This window comes from Gopherus flavomarginatus, chromosome 3 (assembly GCF_025201925.1).
Source record: "Gopherus flavomarginatus isolate rGopFla2 chromosome 3, rGopFla2.mat.asm, whole genome shotgun sequence".
NCBI classification, from domain to species: Eukaryota; Metazoa; Chordata; order Testudines; family Testudinidae; genus Gopherus; species Gopherus flavomarginatus.
The window spans coordinates 137,321,590-137,328,174 of NC_066619.1; the positions used below are offsets into that span (position 1 = coordinate 137,321,590).

At 50.7% G+C, this 6,585-nt stretch overlaps 1 long non-coding RNA gene across 1 annotated transcript; it reads right to left on the reverse strand.

The window, feature by feature from the left end:
• Positions 1-2,319: 2,319 nt before the first annotated feature.
• On the reverse strand, positions 2,320-5,348 carry LOC127048492 (uncharacterized). The gene is made up of 2 exons (XR_007773686.1): positions 4,421-5,348; positions 2,320-3,328 (listed from the first exon to the last, which is right to left on the reverse strand). It is a non-coding gene; the product is annotated as an uncharacterized LOC127048492 (long non-coding RNA).
• Between the last annotated feature and the right edge of the window lie 1,237 nt (positions 5,349-6,585).

The following is a 6,585-nucleotide window of genomic DNA, read 5'->3' on the forward strand; positions in this document are numbered from 1 at the left end:
ACAGGCCAGAGTTTGTGCATCTTCCTATTATCCTCACTAGGATTTGATTTCCAAATTTTGAGGAATGACTTTTTGCCTCCAACAGCCTCCATTCCTCGGCCGTTTACCTAGAGTGGCTTCCTGCTGGTCCTGCTATTGTCGTTTCTGATTTAGGACAAATGTTTCATCTGAGCCTCTAATTGTAGTGTTTTTAAATGCTCTGCATGCTGCTTGCAGGCACCTAACACTTGTGACAGGAGCTCCTTTTAATTCCCATCCAACCATCTGTACTTACGCCGATAGGTTGACTTTAGGTCTTTAACTTTGAGCGGTAGCTGAGATGCTGGTAAATCGGGCAGAAACCCCTTCGACAAACCTCTTAATTTCCTTGTTATTTCCTGACTTCTTTATTCATCGCCTTTTCCTTATTTCCTGGCTGAGGTGGCGGTCTGCCAGGGAGCTCCCCGACACCTCTGGCTGCCTGGGCTGAAGGCAAGAGGCAGGCCTGGGCATGGTGAGGACCTCCTGTCCCAGCCTGAGGCCGCAGTACTTCCTGGTCCCCTTTTTCCACCCACAACGGCAGGCGGCTGCTGCGGGAGAACACGAGGGAGGCTCTCGGGGTGCCAGGCAGTGCTGTGTGTGTGGCTGTCAGGGGGAAGAGCTGAGGCTCCCAACTTGACCTGCCATTGACTCGCGTGGCTCTGCGTGCCGTCAGCTGGGGCAGGCCAGGCTGCGGATGTGACTCAGGCTTGGGCAGCATGGCCGCACTTTCCTGACAAGGCATGAGGCAGGCCAAGAGCTTTGCACAGCCTACAGGGAAGTGGGAGGGAGGCGTCTTTGAGCCGGCATCTCTCATCCGCTTCTGTCTTGTTCCTTTGGTGGAGGCAGGAGGGAGCGAAATGTTCCCGGCTGAAGGTTTTGCGCTCGGCCTTGAGGATTAAGCCTGAGCCTCCGGCACGGCAGCTTGGAGATGGGCTTTTGCAGCGCGGCCCCCACACTCTTGTAGGCAGCAGGTGAACCCACTGTGTGCACGAGGGAGCCTTCAAGGTGGCAAAAGGGGAACATCACGGCTCCCAGCAGAGCTTGAGGAGCCCCCAAGGAGCCTTCAGTGGCATCCCTGGGGGAGCATAAACCCCCCTCCTTTCCATTAACAGCTGAACTCACTGACCTATGGTACCACAGAGACACCTACCAGCAGCTGTTTGCCAGGGCCTCTGCCCAGCACCCTGCAACTCTTCCTGCCAGTGCTAGAGCTCACAAGGCGCTAGCCTGGAGCCAGGGCCGCTAGGCGCTGCTGAAGAAAAGCCAGCAGAGTGACAGAGTGGAAGCGTCCTGTGCCCATAACGCAGAGGTGGATTAATCAAAACCCCCTTCTGCCAGCACCAGGCCTCCTCCTTCTCACACTGGGCCTGCAAGCGATGGGGCGGCTGGCACAGCACCAAGAGTCTAACCTGTGAGGCAGGAGGTGGCTGACGCCCGCAGCCTGCTGGGGAGCTCCCAGAAGTTATTAAGGAACAGAGACTCCTCAATGCCCTTAGTAACAAGGATTTGGGGTTCACCGAGGCCAGTAAGGGGGTCACTATGTCAGCCCTGTAACCCTGGGTGTCAGGTCGCTGTGCAGCTTTGATCTAGAGCTTCGGTCCCAATGACCGACCAGCAGCCCACAGCCTCCCCCTGGGTCTGCCCCACCTGGTTACTCCTTACAGGCCGACCTTACTCCCCTTCCAGCCTCAGATTCGCCCCCTAATCAACCTACTGTCGCTCAGAGCCACAGATGTGAAGGTGCTGAAGGAGGGAAGGGTGACTCTAGGATGGGGTTCTTCTCTAAAGATGGCTGGCAGAAAGGTGGTGCTCATCTGTGTCAGCAACCTGCCCAGTTGCCTCGCTGCCACGGGCTGCAGACATTTCTGTAAGGCACATAAAGGGGCTATTTGTTGCTGAAGCAAATGTGAGGAATGTGCATTTATGAGAGGGAATTTCCATCTTTTCAGCAGCTGTACATCAGTGGCCTAATGGATAAAGCATTGGCTTCTGAAGCCAGAGATTGTGGGTAATAGTCCCATCTGGGGTGAAAATCTGCTTTCTTCCTGTATATTGCAAGGAAACCTCGGCCTTATTTTCAACAAGGAAGCTGCGAGATGTTTGAGCACAAAGTCCTGGATCTTGGGAACAATCACCAAGGATATTAGAAGGCTCAGTCTGGTGATCTAATGGATGCAACCACACACCAAGGGTGGTGAATTCCCATGTGAGCACACAGTGCCCCTGTCCACCACACATGCTGCACACACATCAAGTGCACCAAAAGAGACACAAACTTCACACTGAGGAGACAGCTGATTTGTTTCCTGGTTGCTTTTATTTCCAAAGGTACTGACGTGTGATCTCACGTCTTTTATCCATGGGTGGAAATGTAATGGAGGAGAATCTCACATCCCTGAGCTGCCAGGTGACAGTGGCAGGAAGAAAACACACTGCAATGAAATTTAAGAAAGATTCATAAATAATTTAACAATGAGAAGTAATTAAATAAAAAGAATCCAATGGACACACATGCTGGTGACTTTTTCCCACCCCAGAGAGCGAGGGGCAGGGAGTGTGTGAAAGGCGGGTGGTTAAGTCTGAGGGAGCATATTCATATTTCATACAAGTTAAACAAATGATAGCAGCCAGCTACAAAATACTCCATTTGGTAACATCAACACAGAATATGTAAATCTACAAGCAATACAGCCATAGACAGCTAAGATAGGGTGTCCACTTAATACCAGAGTTCCCACTCCCTTTTTTGGACACCCAGCCAGTCAGTAGCTATAAAATCCCTCTGAGGCCTGGTCTACACTATGACTTTAGGTTGAATTTAGCAGCGTTACCACGCTCTAACCCTGGACCCATCCACACAACAAAGCCCTTTTTTTCAATTTAAAGGCTCTTTAAATTGATTTCTTTACTCCATCTCCAATGAGGGGATTAGCACTGAAATCGGCCTTGCTGGGTTGAATTTAGGGTAGTGTGGGTGCAATTCGACAGTATTGGCTTCCAGGAGCTATCCCAGAGTGCTCCATTGTGACCGCTCTGGACAGCGCTCTCACCTCAGATGCACTGGCCAGGTAGACAGGAAAAGGGTCACAAACTTTTGAATTTCATGTCCTGTTTGGCCAGTGTGGCGAGCTGATCAGCACAGGTGACCATGCAGAGCTCATCAGCATGATGTGCACATTGCCGGGGCACATTGCCCGGCTCGTACTTTGTGAGAAGTCTATGACCATGTCAATGTCCTCATCACTCTCATCATCGCACTGCTGTTGCCTCCTTGCCTGATTTTGCTTTTGCAGCTTCTGGTTCTGTGCTGAAAAAAGGCACAAAACAATTGTCTCCCATTGCTCTGATGGAGGGAGGGGCGACTGATGGTATGGCTTACAGGGAATTAAAATCAACAAAAGGGGTGGTTTTGTATCAAGGAGAAACAAACAACTGTCACACAGAATGGTCCACTCAAGAATTGAACTCAAAACCCTGGGTTTAGCAGGCCATTGATTTTACAGAACAAATCAGGTCAATTTCTTGTTTTGACCCATCTAGCTTTTACTTGTTAGATTGATAGTACAACTGTTTGCCATTGTCACCTCCCAGTCCCTCACCAGAAGGTGGTGCGGTATGACTGCTAGCCATCATCATCTCCTGGGTGCTTGGCAGAAGATGGGAATGATCTGGCTGAGTCACTCCCATGTTTGCCCAGGCACCCCTAACTGACCTCACCGAGACTGACTAAAAGAGCACCTAAGAGTATGACAACAATAGCTACCAATCATAATGCACCTTCTGCTGCTAAAAGGCAATGAGTTGCTGCTGTGTAGCAATGCAGTCCCACGTCTGCCAGAACCCAGGAGACGTACGGTGACAGTCAGCTGAGCAGGCTCCATGCTTGCTATGGTATGGTGTCTGCTCAGATAACCCAGGAAAAAAGGCGTGAAATGATTGTCCGCCGTTACTTTCATGGAGGGAGGGGGCGGTCTGATGACATGTACCCAGAATCACCTGCAACACTGTTTTCGCCCCACCAGGCATTGGGGTCTCAACCCAGAATCCCAATGGACAGCAGAGACTGCAGGAACTGTGGGATAGTTATGCACAGCTACCCAAATTGCAACACTCTGGAAGTCGATGCTCTCCTTGGTACTGTGGAGGCAGTCCACCATCTTCATGTACTTAGAGCATGTTGTGTTGGGACACACACAATCGACTGCATAAAAACAATTTCTAAAAAAGCAACTTCTATAAATTTGACCTAATTTCATAGTGTAGATATACCCCAAGACACTTAATCACAGCCTTGGATAGGCTAAGAGACTACTTACACTTTGGCCTGGTTTACACTGAAGGGGTAGGGTCAATATAAGATACACAACTTCAGCTACAGGAATAGCTTATTTTGACTTACCTCTTGTCCTCACAGCACAGGATTGACAGCTGTGGCTCCCCCATCCACTTCTTGCCCTGGTAAAGTTCCAGAGTGAACAGGAGCACATTTGGGGATTGATTTCTTACATCCAGACAAGACACAATAAATCAAAGCCCAACAGATCAATTATTACCCACCAATCCCATGGGTAATTTGAATATACCAGGGGTCGACAACCTTTCAGAAGGCATGTGCCAAATCTTCATTTATTCGCTCTAATTTCTGGCTCTATGTGCAAATAATACATTTTAATATTTTTAGGAGATCTCTTTCTATAAGCCTTTAATATATAACTAAACTATTGTATGTAAAGTAAACAAGGTTTTTCAAATGTTTTAAGAAGCTTCATTTAAAAATAAATTAAAATGCAGAGCCAGGACCAGGGCAGTGAGAGTGCTACTGAAAATCAGCTCTTATGCTGCCTTTGGCACATGTGCCATAGAATGCCTATTCCGGGAACATACCCTTTGATCTAAACTCTAAACAGCTGAAAAGTAATGCAGATACCCTTGGATGTTACACAGCCCCTCTGCACCCACCACCTTCTACCTTGCCCTGACGAGCTCCCAGACACGCACCAAACACCATTCACATGACTTTGAGAACTAGGTCACTAAGTGAGAATCACTTCCCTGAAATGACTCCAATCGAGGAATTCAAAGCAAGAACCATTAACACATAATTCTGTTCAAAGCCAGAGAAGTCTTTCAGCCTCCTTCCTCTCGCTGGTTCCTCTCCTTCCATCTGTTCAAAGACAGTTCCCTGTACACTCCTAGTTTGCAGAAACCCACCCACTGACCTCTGATTAACAATCACGCCCTGCTACCTCTTCCAGCAAAACAAGCCAAAGAAAGTGTATGCAAGCGCTGTACCGCAGCCCCAGTGCTCTTTTCAGCTCCTTCCCACAGAACTTGCTGTTGCTTGGCTAACCGCTGCATGCATGTGCTGTACCAGACCCTGAGCTGATTCCTGACTTTTGTGTTCAATGCAGCGTGGCCTGTCTGTGTCTGTGGTGCAATGAGTCAGTTCATTTGGTTGTTAACCGAAGAGATGGTGGTTCAAGCCCACCCAGGGATAGCAATAAGCCTGTGCTACTTCCTTGTGTCCCTGAGGCCTGCGGGGAGCCTCAAATGTCCCATTTTGCTGCCTCTTGGCCTCAGTGCTTTCAGCTGGTGGCCCGAAGAGCGTGCTGGATGCCATTCAGAAACCCATCTCCCAGCAGCCGTGCTGGAGGCTCAGGCTTAATCTTCAAGGCTGAGCACAAAACCTTCAGCCGGGAATGTTTCGCTCCCTTCCTGCCTCTGCCCAAGGAACAAGGGAGAAGCGGACGAGACACGCCGGCTCAAAGACGCCTCCCTCCCACTTCCCTATAGGCTGTGCAAAGCTCTTGGCCTGCCTCATGCCTCGTCAGGAAAACGTGGCCATGCTGCCCAAGCCTGAGTCACGTCCGCAGCCTGGCCCACGTCCGCAGCATGGCTCTGACGGCGTGCAGAGCCATGCGAGTCAATGGCAGGTTGAGTCGGGAGCCTCATCTCTTTCCCCTGACAGCCACACACACACAGCACTGCCTGGCGCCCCGAGAGCCTCCGTCGTGATCTCCCGCAGCAGCTGCCTGCTGGTGTGGGTGGGAAAAGGAGACCAGTGCAGCCTCACTGCAGGACAGGAGGCCCTCACCACGCCCAGGCCTGCCTCTTGCCTTCAGCCCAGGCGCCAGAGGTGCCAGGAAGCTCCCTGGCAGCCGTCGCCTCAGCACCTCCTGCCTCATGGCCTAGGCTCTTGGTGCTCTGCTGGTCACTGCCTTGCTTGAAGGCCCAGAAGGAAAAGAAATGAGTGCAAGCGTAGCAGAGGATGGCTTTGATCCATCAACCTCTGGGTTATGGACCTAGCACACTTCTGCTGTGCCACTCTACTGGCTTTTCAGCCCCACCCCCTGCCACCCAGCTGCCACTATCTGGACTAGTGCCTTACAAGCTCTCATGCTGGCAGGCAGATGCACAGGCTGATAGGCCGCTGCCCTGGTCACAGGATTTTGCAGCTTATACAGGTAAAAGGGATCTATTTGGGGTTTGGACCCCATTGGGAGCTGGGTAGCTGAGTGCCGGAGACGGGAGCACTTCTTAAACTGTTTTCAGTTAAGCCTTCAG